This window comes from Theropithecus gelada, chromosome 6, assembly GCF_003255815.1.
Source record: "Theropithecus gelada isolate Dixy chromosome 6, Tgel_1.0, whole genome shotgun sequence".
Classification (NCBI taxonomy): Eukaryota; Metazoa; Chordata; class Mammalia; order Primates; family Cercopithecidae; genus Theropithecus; species Theropithecus gelada.
In genome coordinates, this window is record NC_037673.1 from 88,964,143 (window position 1) to 88,991,373 (window position 27,231).

General features: G+C 35.7%; 1 long non-coding RNA gene and 1 pseudogene across 1 annotated transcript in view; one reads left to right on the top strand and one right to left on the bottom strand.

Moving 5' to 3' along the window:
* LOC112626906 overlaps positions 1 to 27,231 on the bottom strand; it is a 177,517-nt gene that overhangs the window by 93,655 nt on the left and 56,631 nt on the right. The window lies entirely within an intron of this gene.
* Positions 9,330 to 10,531, top strand: LOC112626904 (annotated as a pseudogene).

Sequence of the window (27,231 nt, forward strand, 5' to 3'; positions counted from 1 at the left end):
CAAACAGCCAAGTTACGAATGTAAAGTAAAAGTTTTTCAAGGAAATTAAAAGTGCCACTTCTGTGAACGCATGAATGATAAGAAAGCAAAACAGCCTTATTGCTGATTCAGAGAAAGCTTTAGAGGCCTGGATAGAAGACCAAACCAGTTACAGCATTCACTTAAGCCAAAATCTAATCCACAGCAAGAACCCAATTTTCTTCAATTCTATGAAGGTTAAGAGAGGTGAAGAAGCTGTGAAAGAAAGATTGGAAGCTAGCAGAGGTTGGTTCACGAGGTTTAAGGAAAGCACAAGGTGAAGCAGCAAGTGCTGATGTAGAAGCTGCAGCAAGTTATCCAGAAGATCTAGCTAAGATCACTGACAAAGATGGCTACACCAAACAACATATTTTCAGTGTAGATGAAACAGTCTTCTATTGGAAGAAGATGACACCTAGGTCTTTCACAGCTAGAGAAGAGACGTCAATGTCTGACTTTAAAGCTTCAAAGGACAGACTGACTCTTGTTAGGGGCTAATGCAGCTGGTGACTTTATGTTGGAGCCAATGCTCATTTGCTATTCCAAAACCCTAGGGCCCTTAAGAATTATGCTAAATCTTTTGTGCCTGTGCTCTATAAATGGAACAACAACACTTAGATGACAGTACATCTGTTTACTGCATGTTTTACTGAATATTTTAAGCCTTTCAATTAGACCTATTGCTCAGGAAAAAAAAAAAAAAAAAAGATTCCTCTCAAAATAGTACTGCTCATTAACAATGCACCTGATCATCCAAGAGCTCTGATGGAGATGACAAAAAGATTCACATTGTTTCCTTGACTGCTAATACAACATCCATTCTGCAGCCCAGAGATCAAGGAGCAATTTTGACTTTCAAGTCTTATTAATTTTTTTTTTCTGTAAACAGAGTCTTGCTCTCTTGCCCAGGCTGGAGTACACTGGCACAATCTTGGCTCACTGCAACCTCTGCCTCCCAGGTTCAAGAGATTAGAGTACCTCAAAGCCTCCTGAGTAACTGGGACTCCAGGTGTGTGCCACCATGCCCAGCAAATTTTTGTATTGTTTGTAGAGACAGGGTTTCACCATGTTGGTCAGGCTGGTCCTGAACTCCTGAGCTCAGGCAATCTGCCTGCCTCGGCCTCCTAAAGTGCTAGGATTACACGTGTGAGCCACCCACACCCTACCTCAAGTCTTATTAATTAAAAAATACATTTTGTAAAGCCATACCTGTCGTAGATAGCAATTCCTCTGATAGATCTGGGCAAAGTCAATTGAAAGCCTTCTGGAAAGGATTTCCCATTCTAGATGCTATTAAGAACATCCATGTTTCATAAAAGGAGATCAAAATATCAACATGAGCAGGAGCTTGGAAGAAGTTGATTCCAAGCCTCGTGCATGACTTTGAGGGGTTCAAGACGTCAGTGGAAGAAATAACTGCATGTATGACAGAAATAGCAAAAGAATTATAATTAGAAGTAGAGTCTAAAAGATGTGACTGAATTGCTGCAATCTTATGATAAAACTTTAAAAAATGAGGAGTTGCTTCTCATGAATGAGCAAAGAAAGTGAGTTTTTTTAAATAAGGTTTTTTGTTGTTGTTTGGTTTCTGTTTTTTGTTTTTTTTAGACAGGGTCCTGCTCTGTCACCCAGGCTGGAATGCAGTGGCGCAATCTGGGCTCACTGCAACCTCCGTGTCCTGGGTTCAAGTGATTCTCCTGCTTCAGCCTCCTGAGTAGCTGGGATTACAGGTGTCCACCATCACGACCAGCTAATTTTTACATTTTTAGTAGAGACTGGGTTTCACCATGTTGTCCAGGCTGGTCTCAAACTCCCGACCTCAAGTGATCCACCTAACTCTGCCTCCCAAAGTGCTGAGATTACAGGCATGAGCCACCACACCCTGCCAAAAGTGGTTTTCTGAAATAGAATCTACTTCTGGTGAAGATGCTATTATATATACATTGCATCATTGTTGTGAGCAACCACGGATTTGAAATATTTCATAAACTTAGTTGATAAAGCAGCAGCAAGGTTTGGGAGAACTGACTCCAATTTTGAAAGAAGTTCTCTTGCGGGTAAAATGCTCTCAAACAGCGTCATATGCTACAGAGAAATTTTTCTTGAAAGAGAGAGTCAGTCAATGGGGTAAACTTCATTGTTGTCTTATTTTTTTAAAATTGCCACAGCAACCCCAACCTTCAGCAACCACAACCTTGATCAGTCAGCAGCCATCAACATTGAGGCAAGACCCTCTACCAGCAAAAAGACTACAACTCACTGAAGGCTCAGATGATCGTTAGCATTTTTTAGGAATAATGTATTTTTAAATTAAAGTATGTACACTGCTTTTTTTAGACATGTTATTCTGCTGCACATATATAAATAGGCTGCAGTACAGTGTAAACAAAACTTTTATATGCACTGGGAAACCAAAAAAATGTGTGAGACTCACTTTATTACAATATTCACTTTATTTAATATTACAGTGGTCTGGAGCTGAACTTGCAATATCTCTGAGGTATACCTGTGAATACATTTTATCTACTTGCAACATGACAGTGAACTGATCTTTCTCCAAACACATAGAAATGCTAGAAAACATATAAACCCCAAAAAAGGTATACAGCTTAGAAATACTCAGAGTTCAAAAACAAAGAGGTAACCCAAAGCCAAAGTTACAAGAGTATATGCAGACAGTATAACAACTTAAGAACATATAAAGTAGAAACTGAACCTAGGGGTCAGTAGCTAAGGTTTTAAGGTCCATCTATCAGGACAGGATATGTGGTTTGGGGCCCATCTAAGTAGTGAAGTTAGAATGAAATAACTGAGGTACCTGAATAAAAAGTTCAGATATTCAAAAGATGGCTTATTCCATTTAAAAGGGATATTAAAAGCAAAAACAAAATATTTACTCACTAGCCCAGGAGAGCAGTTTTTGTTTTGTTTTGTTTTGTTTTCTTTTTTTTTCCAGTTCTCTGCCAAAAGCTCTGGTTAGGAAAAAGTTTTCTATAACCAATCAAAACCTAAGATAGGTTTGGGGCCCACGGTATGATGGTAATCCCATGCCAGATAAGAAATAGCTGCTAGTAATTAATATTATATAATGTTATAGTGTAATTGCTAAGAAATATTATTAAATGAACAAAACTAGGAGCTGGACAGTGTCAACAGTAATCATGCATTTATCTAGGAAAACAATATAAATTTAATTCCATTTTAAAAGCAGACACAAAAGAAAGATAAATCAAAGCTAATTACATCGTTTACCTATGGGAAAGCAGAGAAAAGGGCAAAGCGAGAAGGATAGAAACTAGACTTCGCCAAATTTATCTTATTTTCTAGTTTTGACTCTGAAACTATATAAATTTCTAACATAATTATAAAGCAAAGCTGAATCAAGAATGTTAAAAACTATTCCCAAAATTTGAAAGTAAAATGAAATAAACTAACTTACGTATCAAGTTGCTAGCTTAAACACAAAGAACAATTATTTCAAGTGACATTAAACAGAGTAATTAGATTATAAATTCTAAGTGAGATATACAGCAAGAACCAAAAGAACTGTAAAAAAAATTGTAAACTTTTTCCCAGTAACCATATTGTTAGCAATACCATTGGTATTGTTATACTGATATTAAAATAGAGATTAATTTCATTAATGTTATTATACTAGGAACCAACAGTTTTAGCATAAGAGGGAAAAAAACACAAACATAAAACCAAAAATGTTAAGTAAAACTCCTATAACCCCAAATTTGAAATAGAAAAGTTTTTTAGAACAAACTGTTTGCAAGGTTGACCCTGTGAACTTGGATTTCGAAGTGTTGCCACCAGTCCCAGAACTACTAAGAGAGGTCACTGTGCCTAAACGGTTTGTACAATGCGGTTTAAGTTAAACACTTCCTCTCCTTTTGACAGTCTGGAATTTTGTATATGCCATGCAGAGAATGCCTAGATAAGCAGCCTCTAATAAATACCCTGGGCACAAAGTCTCCTAGTGAGCTTCCCTGGTAGACATTTCACATGTGTTGTCACAGCTTGTTCCTGAGGGAATTAGGTTCATCCTGTGTGACTCCATGAGCAGAGGACTTTTCAAGGCTTGTGGCTGGTTTCCTCCAGACTTTGCTCCATTTGCCTTTTCCCTTTACTGGTATTGCTTTGTATCCTTTGCTATAATAAATCACAGCCATGAGTATGACTATATGCTGAGTCCTGTGAGTCCTCCTAGTGAGTCACTGAATCTGGGGGTTGTCTAGGAATTCCTAAGACAGTGGGAAACTTTACAGACTAATAAGCTGGTTTCCTCAACAAATAAATCACACAAGACAAAAAGGAGGAAAAAATCTTATAAAGAAATTTAATAATAAATTTTTAATTTTAATTTTTTGTTTCAGTTCCTCTAAATATGGCAAATACTGATGGGAACAAAAAATTAAAATTTGTTATTCAGAAGCCATAAAACTCAAAAAAAGTTAAATTGCAGATCCTTTTTGTGTAAGTCCATGTCATTTATACTCTTGAAGTCATTTAAGCTTAAAACTGTACTAAGACTTTTGGAATATTCGGTATAAACAAACTAAATTTGACTAAAGAAGAATATAGAAAACCTGAACATATTCATGATATCAAAGAAATTAATTCAGCAGTCAAAAATATGTCCACAAGAAAATATCAGTCAAAAGTTGTTTATAGACAAGTATCACCAAATCTTAAAGAAACAGGTAACCCCTATTTTAAGCAAGATATTCCAAGAATAAAAAATAGGAAAAGCTATCCAGCTTATCTTCTAGGACTAGGGTATTAGTCCATTTTCATGCTGCTGATAAAGGCATACTCAAGACCGAGAAGAAAAAGAGGATTAATTGAACTTACAGTTCCAAATGGCTGGGGAGGCCTCAGAATCATGGTGGGAGGCAAAAGGCACTTCTTACATGGCAGCAGCAAGAGAAAATAAGGAAGAAGCAAAAGCGGAAACCCATGATAAATCCATCAGATCTCGTGAAACTTAGTCACTGTCATGAGAATAGTACAGGAAAGACCAGCCCCCATGATTCAATTACCTCCCCCTGGGTCCCTCCCACAACACATGGGAATTCTAGGAGATACAATTCAAGTTGATATTTCGGTAGGGACACAGCCAAACTATATCATTCTGCCCCTGGCTCCTCCAAATCTCATGTTCTTATATCTCAAAACCAATCATGCCTTCCCAACAGTCCCCCAAAGTCTTAACTCATTTCAGCATTAACCTAAAAGTCCACAGTCCAAAGTCACATCTGAGACAAGGCAAGTCCCTTCTGCCTATGAGCCTGTAAAATCAAGAGCAATCTAGTTACTTCCTAAATACAATGGGAGTACAGGTATTGGGTAAATACAGCTGTTCCAAATGAAAGAAATTGGCCAAAACAAAGCAGTTACAGGGTCCATGCAAGTCTGAAATCCAGCAGGGCAGTCAAATTAAATGATCTCCTTTGATTCCAGGTCTCACATTCAGGTCATGCTGATGCAAGAGATGTGTTCCCATGGTCTTGAGCAGCTCCACCCCTGTGGCTTTGCAGGGTACAGCCTCCCTCCCAGCTGCTTTCACAGGCTAACGTTGCATGTCTGCAGCTTTTCCAGACGCATGGTGCAAGGTGTCACTGGTCTACCATTCTGGGGTCTGGAAGACGGTGCCCCTCTTCTCACAGCTCCACTAGGAAATGCCCCAGTATGAACTCTCTGTGGAGACTCCAACCCCACATTTCCCTTCCGCACTGCCCTAGCAGAGGTTCTCCATGAGGGTCCCGCCCCTGCAGCAAACTTTTGTCTGTACATCCTGGCGTTTCCATACATCTTCTGAAATCTAGGCAGAAGTTTCCAAATCTCAATTCTTCTGTGCCCTTGCGGGCTCATTACCACTGGGAAGCTGCCAAGGTTGGGGCTTCCATCCTCTGAAGCCACAACCCAAGCTTTACGTCAGCCCCTTTCAGCCATGACTGGAGTGGCTGGGACACAAGGCACCAAGTCCCTAGGCTGCACATAGCATAGGGACCCTGGGCCTGGCCCCAAAACCACATTTTTCTTTCAGGCCTCCCGGTTTGTGATGGGAGGGCCTGCTGTGAAGGTCTCTGACATGGCCTGGAGACATGGTCTAGAGACATTTTCCCCACAGTCTTGGGGATTAACATTAGGCTCCTTGCTATGTATGCATATTTCTGCTATGTATGCTTGAATTTCTCCTCAGAAAAATGAGTTTTTCTTTTCTACCGCATCATCAGGCTACAAATTTTCTGAACTTTTATGCTCTATTTCCCTTTCAACAGCACCCAAGTCACCTTTTAAATGCTTTGCTGCTTATAAATTTCTTCTTTCAGACACCACAAATCATCTCTCTCAAGTTCAGAGTTCCACATATCTCTAGGGCAAGGGCGAAATGCTGCCAGTCTCTTTGCTGAAACATAACAAGAGTCACCTTTGCTCCAGTTCCCAACAAGTTCCTCATCTCCATCTGAGATCATCTCAGCCTGGACCTTATTGTTCATATCACTATCAGCATTTTTGTCAAAGCCATTCAGCAAATTTCTAGGAGGTTCCAAACTTTCCCACATTTTAAACCTGTCTTCTAGGGACATGGATACAGCTGGAAACCATCATTCTCAGCAAACTATCGCAAGAACAGAAAACCAAACACCGCATGTTCTCACTCATAGGAGGGAACTGAACAATGAGATCACTTGGACTCAGGAAGGGGAACATCACACACCGGGGCCTATCATGGGGAGGGGGGAGGCGGCAGGGATTGCATTGGGAGTTATACCTGATGTAAATGATGAGTTGATGGGTGCTGACGAGTTGATGGGTGCAGCACGCCAACATGGCACAAGTATATATATGTAACAAACCTGCACATTATGCACATGTACCCTAGAACTTAAAGTATAATAATAAAAAAATTAAAAAATAAAAGAAAAAACCTGTCTTCTTCTGAGCCCTCCAAACTGTTCCAATCTCTGCCTATTACCCATTTCCAAAGTTGCTTCCATATTTTCAGGTATCTTTTCAGCAACACCCTACTCTACTGGTACAAATTGACTGTACTAGTGTGTTTTCATGCTGCTGATAAAGACATACCCGAGACTGCGAAGAAAAAGAGGTTTAATTGGACTTACAGTTCCACATGACTGGGGAGTTCTCAGAATCATGGCAGGTGGTGAAAGGCATTTCTCACACGTCAGTAGCAAGACAAAATGAGGAAGAAGCAAAAATGGAAACCCCTGATAAATCCATCATATTTCATGAGACTTAGTCACTATCATGATAATAGCATGGGAAGGACCAACCCCCATGTTTCAATTAGCTCCCCCTGGGTCCCACCCACAACACACAGGGATTCTGGGAAATACAATTCATGTTGAGATTTGGGTGGGGACACAGCTAAACCATATCAACTAGTATAATCTCAATGCCCAAAATGGCAAAAATGGGTAAGAAAAGACTATAGGCAGGCTCATTTACTAACAGAGATGAAAATGTCCAACATAAATTAATGAATTTAATCAATTTAGTTAAGCAAAGTGTGTCCATCTATATCATCTAAATGTCTATGTCTATATACATATATCTACTTAACTGTGTCATAATCAAGTAAGATTTATCCCAGGAATTCAAGGATAGACTGACATTGCTAAATCTAGTAATGTAAGCTGCCATATTAACATATTTAGGAGAAAAACCGTAAGATCATTTCAAAAGATACAGGAAAAAAAATTCAACATCTATGTATTATATTAAGAAACTTTTAGCTAACTAAGAATACAAGAAAATTCTCTTAACCTGATATTTAATAGTAGAATTTTGAAGCATTCTCTTTAAAATTAGAAACAAGATAAAAATGTTTGTTAGTACTGCTTCAAGTTAGGCCTCTACAGGAAATCCTAACCAGTTTTTTGGGTTTTTTTTTTTTTTTTGAGATGAAGTCTCGCTCTTGTTGCCCAGGCTGGAGTGCAACGGTACGATCTCGGCTCACTGCAACCTCTGCCTCCCAGGTTCAAGCGACTCTCCCTCCTCAGCCTCCCAAGTAGCTGGGATTACAGGTGCCTGCCACCATGTCCAGCTGAATTTGTATTTTTAGTAGACACGGGGTTTTACCATGTTGGCCAGGCTGGTCTCAAACTCCTGACCTCAGGCGATCTGCCTGCCTCGGCCTTCCAAAGTGCTGGGATTACAGGCATGAACACCATGCCCAGCCCCTAACCAGTTTTAAAAGTCTAAGAATTGAAAAAATAAAAATTATTATTTATAAATACTATGATTATACAGAAGATCCAAGAGAATCTACAAACTGTCAAAACTAATGAGACAATTCAACAAGATTACTGGGAATAAGATCAACATACAAAAAATTAATAGCATTCCTACACAGAGGCAATAGCCAAGCATAAATGTAATAAAACATCTCATTCCAATAGAAACAAAATCATAATGCACCTAGAATATATCAAACAAAATCTGAGTAAAACTTTTACAGAGGAGATTCTAAAACTTTACCATCAGGCATAAATGGAAACTTAAATGAATGGGAAGATATACCATGTTGGTAGATGAAAAAAATTCAGTTTCAAAAAAATGTCTGTTCTCACTAAATTATTTCAATAAATTCAACTCCACCAGAAATCCCATGAAGGTTGTTAACAGAACTTGACAATGTGACCCCTATAATTCACATGTAAAAGAAAAGACTGAAAATAAGATACTTTTGAAGAAGATGAACAATGTAGAATGATTTATCCTAACAGCCATCATCCTATTATAAAGCTATGATAATTTAGACGGCATAATGTTGGCATAGAGATAAACAAATCAACCACACAGAATAGGGAACCCAGAAACAGAACCACATATATATGGCAATTTGGTACTGAATATTGTTGGTACTCTATACTAGAAAGTTGGCAATACAAATCATTGAGGAAACAATAAATTATTTTCATAATGATACTGAGAAAATTAGTTACATATGGAAAAAAAATTAGACCATCTCGCAAAATAAACTCCAGGTGGATTTTTAAAACTTAAGGCTAGAAAGCAAAAGTTGTAACATTTTTAGAAGAAAAAATGAAAATTAACCCTATGACATCAAAATAGGAAAAACTTTCTTAAGACCCAAAAAAGTAGAAGCCTTAAAAGGTAAGGCCAAAAATATTTACACAGTAAGTTTTGAAACCTCTATACATCCATACATCACAAACAAAGTAAAAAGATAAGCCGGTGTAACTACCGCCCCTGCCTCTGGGAAATGAAATTTCTGTGGAAGGAAGCGTGAGCAGTAACCAGGCCAACCTAGAAAGGCTTTCTTTCTGAGATTTCACTTCCCTATGAACTCCTCAGCTCGAGGCACCAAATAATGTCATCTGAAATGTTGCCAGCATTTATTGAAACTTCTAATGTTGACAAAAAGCAAGGCATAAATGAACATCAAGAGGAAAGCCAGAAGCCAAGATTAGGTGAAGGGTGTGAACCAGTATCTAAACGACAAATGAAAAAACTAATAAAACAGAAACAACGGGAAGAGCAATGGGAACTCCGCAAACAAAAGTGGAAAGAAAAACGCTAGAGGAAAAAATTGGAGCGACAATGTCAAATGGAATCAAACTCAGATGGAAATGACAGAAAACGTGTTCGAAGAGATGTTGTTCATAGCACCCTTCACCTCATTATTAACTGTAGTTTTGATGACTTGATGGTATTAAAGGACATTAAGAAACTTCATAAGCAGATTCAACGATGTTATGCAGAAAACCGACGGGCACTGCATCCTGTGCAGTTTTACTTGACAAGCCATGGAGGTCAGCTGAAAAACAACATGGATGAAAATGACAAAGGATGGGTCAACTGGAAGGATATCCATATCAAACCAGAGCACTATAGTGAACTCATAAAAAAAAGAAGACCTGATTTATCTTACATCAGATTCACCTAATATACTGAAGGAATTAGATGAATCAAAGGCTTATGTGATTGGAGGATTAGTAGATCACAACCATCACAAGGGACTCACATATAAACAAGCATCAGATTATGGAATCAATCATGCACAGCTCCCGCTTGGAAATTTTGTGAAGATGAATAGTCGAAAAGTTTTGGCAGTTAATCATGTGTTTGAGATTATTCTGGAATACCTGGAAACAAGAGACTGGCAAGAAGCATTTTTTACTATCTTGCCCCAATGGAAAGGAGCTGTTCCCACAGACAAAACCTGTGAAAGTGCTTCTTATGACAATCAGTCTGTCAGGATGGAGGAATGTGGATCGGACAGTGATTCCAGTGAGACGGAAGATAGCAGAAATGAACTAGATTCACCATGTGAAGAAAAGCAGGATAAGGAAAATCACACTGAATCTACAGTGAACTCTCTGCCACACTAATGTTACCTGGTTTCCTTTTAGTTTAAGGAAAAATTAGGAGAAAGCAAGGTGCTGTATAGAATATTGAACATTTTATTTTCTGTTATTTCTTCTGTGACATTTAAAAACTTTTTTTGGACCTAAATAATAATTAAAAAGTCCTTTAAACTTTGTAAGAAAATATTTTTGATTTAGAATAAGATTTAAATGTGTATTTTTGTTTGTTTTTAAAGCCTCAAATAGTAGTTTCTAGATAATTTTACTTTATTAATATATTTTCATACTCTTTAGAATGTGCCTTCTGACCTCTCAGTTTTTTAATTTTATAGTCACATCAACGTCTTTATGATCTATTGCCTACGTATCTGTGAAGGCACATATTCATAAATATGCTGTCAATCTATCAGAATATTGTGTATGGTAGGTTACCCTCTATTTGCAGTTTTTATGTTTAACTTAGTTACTTGAAAGAAATGTAGTAATTTTTGGAAGAAGTATCAGTTTGATAGACTTAGTTCATTTCTTTTGGACTATGGAATGCATATCTGTTCCTTCTTTGTGATGCGTTTTTATGGTTCTGAAGTAATTACTGAACAGTTGAGAATCTCTTTAATGCATTTTCTTAATTCTTACAATGGTGATAAGTTACTCCAATTATAAAATTGAATTTTGCAGACTAAATTATTTTATAAGGCTGTTGCTATTGAAAGATCAATTTTGTCTTTACCTGCATTTAAAATGGAACAGCTTTTAGCAGCTGTGGTTTTTTTTCCATATAATTTTTTAATTTGTTGGCTCTTAAGATGAATAAAGTTTATATGTGCATCTGCCTCCTCTCCTATAAGAATATGCATACTAATTTATGTTTCTATAAATCAAATACACATGTGAAAATATGCATGTAAATATATTTATATCTGTCCTCATCGTGTATGGTTCTCAGTTATTAACTGATGATAACATGATTGATTTGCCATATATCTGTATTACTTGAATAATACTGAAATACTTTATTATTCTGTAATACTGAATACTTATTGTACTACTTGAATGGTTGCATTGAATACCCTAAGAACAATTTGAATTTTATTAAGTACAAAAATCCTTAACTAAACGTTTGTATGGGAATGTTGGTAAGACATAACAGTGTAAAAGGGAGCTGTTTTAGTTTCCTATCCGTAATTGTATATGCAGTTAAATGTTTAAGGTAAAATGATCACTCTCTGTCACAGCTAAAAGATTTCAGTAGCCTTCATTGAGTTTGGGTAAAATGAGTTGCTGTTCTTTGTCTTCTTTTTAATACATAAAACTTATATTTTTAAAATGTGTAATATACTATATATGTTACATACTAACATATATACACACACAGAAAGTTTATTGGATTTAGTACTGATATTTACTGTCTGTTTTTTTACTTTATTCTTAGTAATCTATCATAGTTACCTATTTTAAGGTGAGGTCTATAGGCAAGATATGTAAGTAAAGACAAGCCCTACAATTTTAAAATAACAAAGCTTATGTCTTAAGTTGTATTTTTTCAAAGGTTCATGTTTTTCTCAGTAAATGTGGTTTATTAGCATGAAATATTATGCCTTTTACTTAAATTATGTAATGTAAAATAGGGCCCTGTTTAATTATGAAAGGTGGGGGAAAATCATTCCAAATAAAAGTTTAATTTTTATTAATTACAAAAAAAAAGATAAGCCACAAAATGGTGCAAGTTTACAATGCATATGACCAAAAATGAATGATTATTAAAAAATGAAATAAGAAAAAGGTAAAAACAAAAGAAATGAAATGTAAATGGACAATAAACATATGAAAGGTTGCTCATCCTCACTATTAGGGAAATGTAAATGAAAGCAAAACAACATTTCACACTATATTCTAATAATATTAAGTATAAGCAAGTATATGAGGAAAAGGAAATCTTACCCACTGCTAGTGAAACATAAACTGGTATTGCTACTTTGGGGAATGGCTGACTACATCATGCAAAGTTGATAATGATTACAACCAATAAGCACACACCCTAAAGAAACCTTTACACATACCTGGCAAAGGAACAAGCATAAAAGTGTTCCTTACAGCATTGTTTTAACATTTAATACCTAGAAATAGACTAAACATCCGTAAATAAGTGAATAAATAAAATGCAGCACATTTATATAATGAAACACTATGCGTATCACTGTAGATAAATCTCAAAAACATAATGCTGAGTAAAAAAAACAAGCTCCAGAATATGTACAGCATGATACAATTTATATAAGTTTAAGAACATGCAAACAATAGTATACACCAGAACGCTCTGCAATAATGAAAATGTTCAGTATCTGCATTGTCTAATACAGCAGCCTCTAGCGATATGTGGATATTAAAGAATATTAAACACTTATAATGTGGCTAGTACTCCAAAGAAACTGAATGTGTTTTCTTTTAATTAATTTAAATAGCCACATGTGGCTAGCGGATACCATACTGGTAGAGCAGGTATATAAATTTATGAATACATAAATATAAATATATACAATCAAATAAATAAAGCTGGAGGAAGAATACATACCAACTTCAGGAAAGTGGTTATCTCTGAAGAAGTAAAATGAGACAGAATGGGATGTGAAGGAACTCAAGAATCTTTATGAACTTTTATTTCTTTACAACAAAAATAAATATAAAGCAAATGTCAAAATACTTAACATTTTAAATCTGGTTAAAATATTGTTAATATTGGTTAGTCTGCTTTTTCAATATGTTTGCAATTTTTCCCTATTTAAAATTTTTAATATTTCCTATTTTAAATGTTTCATTTTCATTTCTTTGAAGTATTTCCTTTTTAAAATTTTTAAATAACTTTTTGAAAGTAAACTGTATTTAAATCTTTATACCTATAGAGCTAAACCCAAGGGATCAACTATCTTATGTATAGTCTTGATGAATATGTAAAACATTGAGAAAATAAGAAACTAGAGCAAAAAAAAAAATGATACCATATGCTTGTAGAGTTCCTAATTTATATGACGTTTTACAATTAATTTTCAAAGATCCAACCAAAATATCTCAAAAATGTGTTATTTTACTTAGATTCTAAATAGAATGAATTGAGACAAACATGAGTTTATCTTATAGGTAAGTTAGAACGATTGAAAATACATTAAATAAAATACTGAAAATAGCACTGGACCCAGGGTCATGGCAGTTTTTATTAACTTTCTAGAACCAGTTTATATTAACTTTGTGTGTTCTGTTTATCTAGGTTTCCTCATTCGTACAGGCTGAACTAAAGAGTCTCTGATTTCACTGCAATTCTTTTAAGTTTAGAACTTTTAATCAAGTTTCATTTCTTCTTTCAAATGCATATGTAATAAGTTATTTAGAATAATCATTTCTTTGTATCAAAGTGTCAAAACTCTGCACATCTGAAATCCGTATTCCCTTAGTGTCATCTAACTCCTCTTCCTTGCCCATAGAAAAGACAGAAAAAGAAAGAATAAAGTAAATACATGATCAGCTAGTCAATGATCCATGGTTCTCAAAGAACCTCATTTTTCAAAAATGGAAGCTTTTCTACTAGGTGGTTGTGACTTTTAATGGGTCTTATAATCAACACATAAAATCCTCCAGCTATTTTATTTTAGATATCCCAAGACTCTGAACAGAAAACTGATTCTCTATATAAGTTGCAGCTTTGCTCACATTAATGTTTTTAATTCACAAAAATCTAAAACCTATATACTAGCCAGAAATATCAATTCATTCAGTGTTCTCTCCAAGTTATCATGCAAAGAATGTGGAAGAATTAGGTCTCTCTGTGCTATTCATCCATACAACTCTTAGTTATATCACTCCGTGTGTGACAGAAATGCCCAGATTAGAGAAGTCTGATTGTTTATTATTGTTCTAGTTGACCTGCACAACTGTTATTACATAATAAGGCTTTGGGTTAAATTATTTCAGATGGTGGTACAAATGACAGGAAATGGCAGCAATTCTCTTCTTTTTATTTTTTGGCAAAATTATTGAGACACTCCTGACCTCTATCACCTTTCATAAAATATACATACAACTTAAATTCATGTGATGCTTAATTTTATGTGTCAATTTGAATGGGGCCACGGAGTGCTAAGATTAAATATTGTTTCTGAGTGTGTCTGTGAGGGCATTTCTGGATGAGCTTAGCATTTGAATCAGTAGACTCGGTAAAGTACATTGCCCTCCCCAATGTGGTTGGCCATCATCCAATTAATTGAAGGCCTGAATAAAACAAAAGGTGAAGGAAGGAAGAATTCACACCTTTTTGCTTCCTGCCTGCCTGTTTGAGCTAGAATATAGGTCTTCTCCTGCCGCTGGACTGGGATTTACACCATCAGCTCACCTCGTTCTCAGTCCTTCAGAGTCAGAATCACATTACACCACCAGCTTTCCACCAGTCTCCATCTTGCAAGGAGCAGATCATAGGACTTCTCTGCTAATTCCTCAGAATAAATGTCCCTTACAGTCAGGTGCTACTTAACAATATTTAGGTAATGATGGATCTCATATATGACTGCGGTCTCAAAAGATTATATGGAACTGAAAAATTCCAATTGCCTAGTGACACTGTAGCCATCATAATGTACTACATACAAATATGTACAGCAGGGGTCCCCAAATCCCGAGCCATGGACCAGTACCAGTCCGTGGCCCGTTAGGAACTGGGCCACAAAGCAGGAGGTTAGCGGCTAGCCAGCAAGCATTATCACCTGAGCTCCACCTCCTGTCATATCAGCGGTGGCATTAGATTCTTACAGAAGCACAAACCCTATTGTGAACTATGCATGCAAGGGATATAGGCTGCACACTCCTTATGAGAATCTAACGCCTGATGATCTGAGGTGGAACAGTTTTATCTCAAAACCATGCCCCATCATCCCTGGTCCACAGAATAATTGTCTTCCACAAAACCGGTCCCTGGTGCCAAAAAGGTTGGGGACCACTGATATATAGTACATAATACTTGATAATGATAATAAATGACTATGTTACTGGCTTATGTATCAACTAATACTAGACTTTTTATTGTTATCTTACAGTGAGCTCCTTCAGGAGCCTCAGGCAAGTCCTTCAGGACATATTCCAAAAGAAGGCATTATTATCATAGAAGATGATAGCTCCATGCACGTTATTGCCCTTCAAGACCTGCCAGTGGGACAAGATGTGGGATGGAAGACAATGATATTGATGATCCTAACCTTAATTAGGACTAGGCTAATGTATGTCTGTATCTTAGTTTTTAATAAAAAAAGTTTTAACAGTGAAAAATTAAAAATAGGGAAAAAGCTCATAGAATAAGGAAATAAAGGACTTTTGTGCAGCTGTATAATGTGTTTATGTTTTAAGCTAAGTGTTATTGTGTTTTAAGCTAAGTGTTATTACAAAAGAGTCAAAAAGTTTTTTTAAAGTTTATAAAGTAAAAAAGTTAATTTATCAACTTTAAAATATTTATTAAAAAGGTTAATTTATTTTTGAAGGAAGAAAAATATTTCTTTATAAATTTAGTATAGCCTAAGTGCACAGTGCTTATAAAGTCTACAGTACTATACAGTAATGTCCTAAGTTTTCATATTCACTCACCACTCATTCACTGACTCACCCAGAGCAACTTCCAGTCCTGAAAACTCCACTCATGGTAAGTGCCCTATATAGGTGTACCATTTTTTATCTTTTATGCTGTATTTTTATTGTAGTTTTTCTATGTTTAGATACACAAATAATTACCATTGTGTTACAAGTGTCAACAGTACTAAGTACATTAACATGCTGTACAGGTTTGTGGCCTAGGAGCAATAGGCTAAACCATATAGCTTAGGTATGTAGTAGGCTATACCATGTAGGTTTGTGTAAGTATACTCTATTCTGTTCACACAAGGACAAAGTCACCTAATGACACATTTTTCAGGAAGTATCCCCATCATTAAGCAACACATGACTGTATATCCTATTGGCTCTGTTTCTCTTGAGAACTTTCACTAACACAGTTAACAAATGCTTCCTGTAGACATACAAGCAGCCAACAAACATATGAAAAATTCTCAACATCACTAATCATCAGAGAAAGGCAAATCAAAACCGCAGTGAGATGCCATCTCATACAAGTCAGAATGGCAATTATTGAAGAGTAAAAAAACAACAACAGATGCTGGTGAGACTGCCGAGAAAAGAGTATTTTTATACATTGTTAGAGAAAATGTAAATTACTTCAGCCACTGTGGAAAGCAGTTTGGAGACTTCTCAAAGATCTTAAAACAGAATTACCATTGAACCTAGCAATCCCATTACTGGGTATATATCCAAAAGAAAATAAACCGTTCTACCAAAAAGACACATGCACTTGTATGTTCATCGCAGCACCACCCACAATATCAAAGACATGGAATCAACCTAGTTACCTACCAACAGTGAATCTGGATAAAGAAAATGTGGCATATACATACCATGTAATACTATGCAGCCATAAAAAAGAAGAAAATCAAGTCCTTTGTAACAAGAAAGAGGTCATTATCCTAAGTGAATTAAGGCAGGAACAGAAAAACAAACACTATATATTCTCACTTATAAGTGGGAGCTAAACAATGGGTACTCATAGACATAAAGATAGCAACAATAGACACTGAGGACTACCAGAGGGGAGAGGGAAGGCAGGGGACAAAAGCTGAAAAGCTAACTACTGGGTACTATGCTCATTACCTGGGTGACAGGATCAATCACATCCCAAACCTCAGCATCATGCAATAAACCCAGGTAACAAACCTGCACATGTAACCCTGAATCTAAAATAAAAGATGAAATTATTTTTTAATGTCTCCTGGAATTAATTAGCTTCCCAACCTTAATAAGGCACTATTTTTCTTACTAAACATAAGTACTATTTTTAGCGTAGGGGGAGATTCAAGCTTGTAAAGTACAAGGGAATAGAATTCCCCCTATCCAAACAGGAAAAAGCATTTTATGTTTCATTAATTCTAGTTACAATAGTTGACCCTCATGAGAACACCATAAACCAGGATTTGACAGATAGGATTACAGTGTAGTTCAGTATATAATTACAATGCAGTTTGAAACACAACTTACCTTTCATGTTCTATTATATATTCAAAGTCAACATAACACTGCTGGATGTTAAATACAGGACTACTTATAGGAACACTTGTTTTAAGTCCAAGAATTGAGAGGAAAAGGAGAAAAAATATTTTCAATTGGTATTTCTAGTAACACCCAGTGCTGCATATTCCATTCCAACTACTAAACATGCAATGAATTGTTACTCTTTGATAAATCTAAATCGAAATAAAAAGGAAACATGAATATAAGCTACACTATCCTCATGATTAAAGCATACAGCTCAAAGTCGTACATTTTTATTCCTCCAGCTTCCAACCAGCCAAAGGATTTTTACCTCCAGCACCCATTAAACATGAAATTCATTCAGGGAGCTCTGTGAGTGATAAAGTAAAGCTGCTGTCATAAAGTCTGGCCAGTTTCCTCTGCAAATCTAGGAGAAAGACTGAGAGTATGTAAGTGTTGACATTATTTATAAATTATAAAATTATTCAGCAATCAATAAGAACTTAAGTATTATTAACACATCTCTTTTATTTCACTTAAGAAAAACATTTAGTTGGAGCAATTCTTGCTGATGCACTGAATTAAATGCTTGAGGAAACAGATCTAATATTATACAACAGTATAATTAGTAATCAAAAAGGCTAACCATTTAATTTTAAAGAACTTTAAGCTGAGATTTAAGCTTTGCTTATGAAAGAAATGAAGAAAAGGAAAATACTTTTGTTTCATGAAACCAAAATATCCTTTTTAAAAATGTTTTAAATTTATTATAAGCTCTGCTTATAAGAATAAAAATACTGTATAAATAGTCCATGTAACAAAGTAAAATTTAAAGTGAAATTAATGGGTTCCCTCTATAAGGTTAAATTTCAACAAAAGTAAAAACATCGGTAAGAAATAATATAAATTTTTAATGCTTTAATGCTTCCATTAATATCTTAGGGGAAGAATTTTATTTGGCAAGCTTCTTAGTTCCCAAAGTCTTATTTTCCTACTTTTCAAGGCAAAGAAACACTATATATAATAAAGTGACATGTGTAAAGAGATAATTTAGCATATGAACTTATTCCACTGATTTTAAGTGTATGAAGTAAAATTGTGTGTTTTGTTCTCTAATGTTTAACATTATTTTTTAAATTGATTTCAAATCATTCTTTATTATATCAAAATTGTTTAACTTTACCTAGCTAATTATGGGTGGGAGATCATAATTGTATCAAAACTCTTACCACTAGAACTCTGTGATATATAAGATATATATAATAATGTTACAGATTACTAATGGTAGTTCCCCACTTCTTTTCATCATTCAAATATGTACCATCATTACTTTTTCTATTTCTCTCAAATGTTGTGAGTTCTCTTAAGACCACATACCTCTCCTTAGTGTTTATGGTTGTTTTAATTTTAAACTTAATTGTGAAATTATTTGATTAACAACTATCTCTTATACTAGACTGTAAGCAAGGACAGAAATCATGTCTCTTTTTACTTTTACTTTATCCTCAACATCTAGCATAGTGTCTGGCTTAGAGTATATGATCAATAAATATGTGCTAATCGATAGATAATATTAACAATAAATGGTGATTTTTTTCCCTTCACTTTTAGAAAATCTTTCCTATCTGCAGTATAAATTGGGCCTTACTAAATAGATGACTGAATAGAGATAATGCCAGAAGATCTTCCTCACATGCAGCTGTACATCCAAGAAACATACCACTTTTGTCTCTTTTTTATACCATTTTTACTTATTTATGGTTAAACACAAGGTAATAAACTGAAAACAGAGTACATCCCTTATCAGTATCTACATCCAATGAAGACTTCAAGGATCTGCTGAAAAGGTACATAGTAAGAACAGAAATTAATAACCATGTAACCAACAAACTGATGGCCAAGTTTTCATAGTTAATATGGTCAAATACTGGAGCAAAGACAACTTGTGCCTGGCACAAATAACTGCACAAAAAATGAATGAATGAAGTCTTCTCCTCAAAAGGAACTAGCTCTTGCCATGCCTACTGCAGTATTTTTCTACATCCAGACAAAATGTATATGTGCATTTTATATATACTCCACACAAACACACTCACACAGAGTGTTTTCAGAGGAAGTAAACAAGGTCAAAAGGTAAGATTGCAAGACTATAATCTGAAGGGAATTTTAAATATAAGGACATACATGACCTGAAATATATGGCCCATATTAAACTTCTCTCTAATCCTCTGACAACAGACAAAACAGTTGACCTTTCTGGAGTGTTCTCACTCTTTCTAATAAAGAGTATGGTTGATATCTCTCATATTAATGTAAAAAGAAATAATAAAATACTTATATTTGTACTGTTTTTCTTTATATCCCTTCTCATTCTAAAGAAAGTATTTTAGTGGTATATTAAACAGTACTTTATAATTCACAAGGCATTTCCACATAAATTCTCATTTAAGCTACACAACAACTCTATGAGTTATAGAAGTAAGTATAATACTATTAGCCCTATTTTACAAACGAGAACACTAAGGGCCAAAGAAGTTAAGTGAACTGTCAGAGATACAAAACTAATAAGCAGAAAATCCAAGTCCATAACCCAGATGTTCTGACTCTTCATCTTTTCATTGTACCACAAATAGTAATGTAAAGTTAAGGTATTTAAAATACATAGTAGAAATACCAAATATTACACTAGCAGTGTATTTCTGTGAGTTTAGAAACTAGGACAGAATAATCTGAGTCTTTTATATTATCAGAAAAGAAATATCACTATTTTATTTGGAATATTACATTTCTTCTTCCACCATGCAATGCACTAGTCAACAACAAATTTACTAGAATGGCACCTATAAGCCAGACTCAAAGATAAATCTAACAGCAGATTCACTCAATTACACAGTTAATACAAACTATTATATAGTTTTTTATTGAAGAATATAATGAAGATATTTTCCTGAATCTCTCACTGATAAAATGCAATCTTATCAATCGATTCACATTATTGTTTTATATATACTTCTCATAAAGTATGTTTGTCTTATTATCATCCTCCCTAAAACTCCAGTAAGATTTTTGTAGTCATCCTCAGGTTCTAAATGGAATAAGTAATTGTTTGATACTTTCTTGCTAAGTCTTTCAGAGAAATCAGATTTTAGTTCAAATAAAAGAGCCACTTTCTTCAGCTGATAAGACTCTTCCTGAAAGAAAAGCACCAAGTAAGAAACACACTGGTGATATCTCCTGTTAGTTCTTTACAATCCTAATCAAAACTTTTTTTTAAAATTTTACTTCATTACATACTTTTCTTTTGACATTTTCTCCTGCGATGGTTTAATTTTTGTTAGTTTTATATGTTTGTTGTATGTCTCAGAGTGTAATCCTATTATTTCAACATACATTGTATTAGATATTTAAGACAAAAAATGTAACTATGTAATCGCAGAATATCCTCAAAGATCTCATTAGAAAGGGAAGCAAATTTAAAAGAATGAAGTAGGTACTTTTCTTACAAATTTACAATGTTACTGAGCAATAATAATCAGGTAACATCATCAGTCATATATGTATGCCATAAAACTTAAATGTAATCACATTTATTTATATTCTTCTTATCAGAAGAGTTGAATGATATAAACAAATTGGCCACCAAGACTTTCATGCCATATTCTGGTGAAAATTGGGTTAAAGTAGGAAGAATGAGACTATGTGGGTGACCTATTACATACCACTTTTTGTAGTTTACAAACTTGAATAAGTTTCAACTAGAAGGAAAAATAAGAAAAAATAATTCGTTATCTGCATTTCTTTTTTCAAAGAGACAAGGTCTTGACATGTTGCCCAAGCTGTCCTTGAACTTGGGCCTTAAGCGATCCCCACTCCTCAGCCTCTTGAGTAACTAGGACTAGAGGCATGTGCCACTGTGTCCACCTTCTCTGAGATTTTTTGAATTATTATTCAAAAGACCTCTACAATATATTACAGGTCTAAAATTATCTTTGAAATTTAGGCTCATGAGAACAAGAGTTTTTCAAAATTGCTTTTACGATAAATGTTAGTAATGTGATACAGACATAGTGGTAAGTAGACCTAGTGTCTCCAGACCTGAGACTGTGTAGAAACAGTAGAAAGACCACCGAATTGCTCTTTTCCAAAGTTATTAGACTGATGGTCTTACAATTGGTAGTGTATTAGAATACTATAATTCTGGCTTCATCTTTGTACGGAAACTTACAGTTTCAACGTATTTCCACAATGATGATTTCACTCAGTTCTCCCAATAACCCTTTCAGGGAGGTAAGATCCCCATTTTACAGATGAGAAAGCAGAGGCTCAAGGAGACTAAGGGATTTTCCAAAGATCATACAATTTCAGAAATATAATATGAACCCAGATTTTTTATTTCCAAGATGATACATTTGCCTTCATCTGTACTTCAGTTTCTTTATATTTAAAATAGTGGCAATTATATCTATGTGACACAGATATAATTACATTGCTCATTTAATCCTCAACTATTTAGTGAGTAGCAATTATGACAGATAATACTAAATAATATGCATTTTGAAAGCATTTTGGTATTTAAGTATATAAAAACAAAACAACCGGCCAGGTGCGGTGACTCATGGCTGTAATCCCAGTACTTTGGGAGGCCGAGGTGGGTGGATCACGAGGTCGAGAGATCAAGACCATCCTGGCTAACACAGAGAAACTCCATCTCTACTAAAAATACAAAAAAATTAGCCAGGCGTGGTGGCGGGTGCCTGTAATCCCAGCTACTCAGGAGGCTGAGGTAGGAGAATGGTGTGAACCCGGGAGGTGGAGCTTGCAGTGAGCTGAGATTGTGCCACTGCACTCCAGCCTGAACAACAGAGCAAGACTCCACCTCAAAAAAAAAAAAAAAAAAAAAAAAAAATTCCCACATAATGTAGGGTGGTAGCAGTAAAGAAACTGGTCAGAGCTGAAAGGGGACTGATGTCAAAGCTGATAATTTCATCCACAGTATTACGCTTCTTCAGACTTCCTAAGATGTACATCTAAGAGATTATCATGGTACAGACTGGTGAAGAAATTTATTAAAGTAGACTTAAAGTAGATTAACACAGTCTACCAGACTATTAAAAATTTTTAATTAAACCCAAAAAACTCACTACACTTAAGTGGCCTCTTGGAGATTAGGATCTAAAGTCAGCACATAAGAAAAATTTGCATGTGGTCAAAATCACTTAAGGCAATGGCATGTTGAAGACTGACATACTTTCTCTCATACCAGTTATTTTTTTACTTTGGTTGTGTACTAGATGAATTAGTTGGCTTATATTTCATACTGTATATCAAAACAAATACATAACTTTAAACCCAAGAAACACACTCAGCCTAGCACACATAAAAGAACTGAGACTGACAGGAATAGCAGATTTACATCTCACATTCACTCCAGGGCACACATTCATTGAGCGAAATATTTTAATTTCTCTTTCTTTTTGGCCAAATCTTTATATGCATATGTATTTAAGTAAAGCAAATGTATGATATGACTCCACTGTGTAAATCATTAAAATAGAAAACATAAAGATATATAGTCACACTAATATTCACATATGTGGGAATATATCTCAAATAATTGCCCACACTGCATGATGCTGAAAGGACTCTTAATTTCTATTTCTACATTGTATGTTTTGGTAATAACTTAGTTAGTTGTCAGTGTATACATAACCCCATCAAAGAATGTGAAAGTATATATAAGTATATATTAAATTTTCCAAAGGAAATTTCCAAAGGACCTCTAAAACAATGCTTCTATTTAGACATGCATGTTAGAATCTCCATGTCTGCTGTTACTGCCCAGTAATTCTTAATGTTTAACAAAAAGAAAAATATCCAACTTGATGCCAAGAAATGTGTGATCTTCTATAGAAAAAAAATTCTGCAACAACTGCTACTATACATCTTCAACATAACACTTAAAATACAATATACTGTGCTTGAAAAATTAGACAAAATAACATTTAAGAAGTCTAAACTAAAAGAAAGAAATTCTAGAATATTACTCATCAATGATGACTCAGTATAAACTGACAATTCTCCTAGCAGAAGTTTTTAAAAATCTGCTCTATTTATGGAAAGACAATTAAGCATTACTGTATCTGAGGTCTCAATGTTACGAATCAGAGAACTTTAAAAAGACAAATTCACATTCACTACTATTTTCAGTAATATATAGATCCTATTAAATTCCATGTAAATCATATAAATCAAACAGAAAAATGTGATCTACCTATTTAAAAACTGAACTACACATATTCGTATTACTATAATAGTTTCCACATGCTCAAAACTAAAGTTTGCTTACAATTTTAGTTTTTAATACTCAGGATTAGTTGTTTACTTTTGCATTTTTGAAGCCTGGAAATAGATTTGTTTTGGTTACTCTCTACTTTTTTGTTAATGAACACTTCCATATTGTGCTCTTTTTGAAGAACACCACATCCACTTGAAAAAGCTGTTAAACCCACAGTCCCATTTTCACATATTGACAATGCTCAATTACTCAAAGAAATGTCCCTTTAAAAGTAGACTAATCATTGAAATTTTAATAAGCTCAAACAAAAAATATATAATTTTATTTTATTAATAGTATCCTTTTTACTCAACAAGAGGAAGTATACAGGTTCTACTGAATGAAGAATGACTTGATCTGAATTACAAAGTATTTAATCTAGGACCTGATTTTCATCCTATAAACTCCAAGAAATTTTTCAAGAGAAGTATAGCCTGTTCTTAAGTGGTTTTCTTTTTCATACCCCAGTGGTGCCTGGAACACCAGCCAGAGAGAACCATTCACTCCCCTGGAAAGGGGGCTAAAGTCATGGCCCAAGTGGTCTATAGCGGATTCCACCCCAATGGAGCCCAGCAAGCTAAGATCCACTGACTTAAAATTGTCGCTGACAGCACAGCAGTCTGAAGTCGACCTGGTATGCTTGAGCTTGGTGGGGGGAGGGTGTCTGCCATTACTGAGGATTGAGTAGGCAGTATCCCCCACAGTGTAAACAAAGCCTCTAGGAAGTTCCAACTGGATGGAGCCCAAGGCAGTGTGGCAAAGCCACTGTAGCCAGACTGCCTCTCGAGATTCCTCCTCTCTGGGTAGGGCATCTCTGAAAGAAAGGTAGCAGCCCCAGTCATCAAACTCACATCTCCCTGGGACAGAGTACTTGGGAGAAGCAGTAGCTGTGGGTGCAGCTTCAGCAGACTTCCTGCCTGCCAGCTCTGAAGAGAGCAGCGCATCTCCGAGCACAGCCCTCGAGCTCTGCTAAGGGACACACTGCCTCCTCAAGTGGGTCCCTGAACCCCGTGCCTCCTGACTGGGAGACACAGTTGGACAGCAGGGTTGGACAGACAACTCATAAAGAAGAGCTCTGGCTGGGATCTGGCAGGTGCCCCTCTGGGACGAAGCTTCCAGAGGAAAGAACAGGCAGCAATCTTTGCTGTTCTGCAGACTCCGCTGGTGACACTCAAGCAAACAGGGTCTGATGTTGACATCCAGCAAACTCCAGAAGAACCTGCAGCAGAGGGGCCTGACTGTTGAAGGAAAATTAACAAGCAGAAAGGAATAGCATAAACATCAACAAAAAGGACAACCACACAAAAACCCCATCTGAAGGTCACCAAAATCCAAGACAAAAGGTAGATAAATCCATGAAGATAAGGAAAAGACAGTGCAAAAGGCTGAAAATTCCAAAAAACAGAATGCCTCTTCTCCTCCAAAGGATCACAACTCCTCGTCAGCAAGGGAACAAAATGGGACGGAGAATGAGTTTGACAAATTGATAGAAGTAGGCCTCAGAAGGTGGGTAATAACAAACTCCTCCGAGCTAAAGGAGCATCTTCTAACTCAATGCAAGGAAGCTAAGAACCTTGAAAAAAGGTTAGATGAAACGATAACTAGAATAACCAGTTTAGAGAAGAACATAAATGACCTGATGGAGCTCAAAAACACAGCATAAGAACTTCATGAAGCATACACAAGTATCGATAGCTGAATCAATCAAGTGGAAGAAAGGATATCAGAGATTGAAGATCAACTTAATGAAAGAAAGCATGAAGACACGATTAGAGAAAAAAGAATGAAAAGGAACGAACAAAGCCTCCAAGAAATATGGGACGATGTGAAGAGATCAAACCTACGTTTGATTGGTGTATCTAAAAGTGACAGGGAGAATGGAACCAAGTTAGAAAACACACTTCAGGATATTATCTAGGAGAACTTCCCCACCCTAGCAAGACAGGCCAACACTCAAATTCAGGAAATACAGAGACCATCACAAAGATACTCCTTGAGAAGAGCAACCCCAAGACACATAATCGTTAGATTCACCAAGGTTGAAATGAAGGAAACAATGTTAAGGGCAGCCAGAGAGAAACGTCGGGTTACCCACAAAGGGAAACCCATCAGACTAACAGCAGATCTCTCTGCAGAAACCCTACAAGCCAGAAGAGAGTGGGGGCCAAGATTCAACATTCTTAAAGAAAAGAATTTTCAACCCAGAATTTCATATCCAGCCAAATTAAGCTTCATAAGCAAAGGAGAAATAAAATCCTTTACAGACAAGCAAATGCTGAGAGATTTTGTCACCACCAGGCCTGCCTGACAAGAGCTCCTGAAGAAAGCACTAAACATGGAAAGGAAAAACTGGTATCAGCCACTGCAAAAACATACCAAATTGTAAGACCAGCGATACTATGAACAAACTGCATCAACTAACAGGCAAAATAACCAGCTAGCATCATGACAGGATCAAATTCACAAATAACAATATTAACCTTAAATATAAATGGACTAATTGCCCCAACTAAAAGACACAAACTGGCAAATTAGATAGAGTCAAGACCCATCAGTGTGCTGTATTCAGGAGACCCATTTCACGTAAAAAGAAACATACAGGCTTAAAATAAAGGGATGTAGGAATATTTACCAAGCAAGTGGAAAGCAAGAAAAAGCAGGGGTTGCAAACCTAGTCTCTGATAAAACAGACTTTAAACCAACAAAGATCAAAAACGACAAAGAAGGGCATTACATAATGGTAAAGGGATCAATGCAACAAGAAGAGCTAACTATCCTAAATATATATGCCCAATACAGGAGCACCCAGATTCATAAACAAAGTTCTTAGAGACCTACAAAGAGACATAGACTCCCACACAATAATAACGGGGGAATTTAACAATCCGCTGTCGATATTAGAGAGATCAACAAGACAGAAAATTGACAAGGATGTTCAGGACTTGAACTCAGCTCTGGACCAAGTGGACCTAATAGACATCTGCAGAACTCTCCACCCCAAATCAACAGAATATACATTCTTCTCAGCACCACATCACACTTATTCTAAAATTGGGACCGTGTAATTAGAAGTACAACACTCTTCAACAAATGCAAAAGAACAGAAATCATAACAAACAGTCTCTCAGACCACAGTGCAATCAAATTAGAACTCAGGATTAAGAAACTCACTCAAAACCACACAACTACATGGAAACTGAACAACCTGCTCCTGAACGACTACTGGATAAATAACAAAATTAAGGTAGAAATAAATAATTTGTTAGAATCCAATGAGAACAAAGAGATAACAGACCAAAGTCTCTGGGACACAGCTAAAGCAGTATTTAGAGGGAAATTTATAGCACTAAATGGCCACAGGAGAAAGCAATAAAGATCTAAAATCAACACCTTAACATCACAATT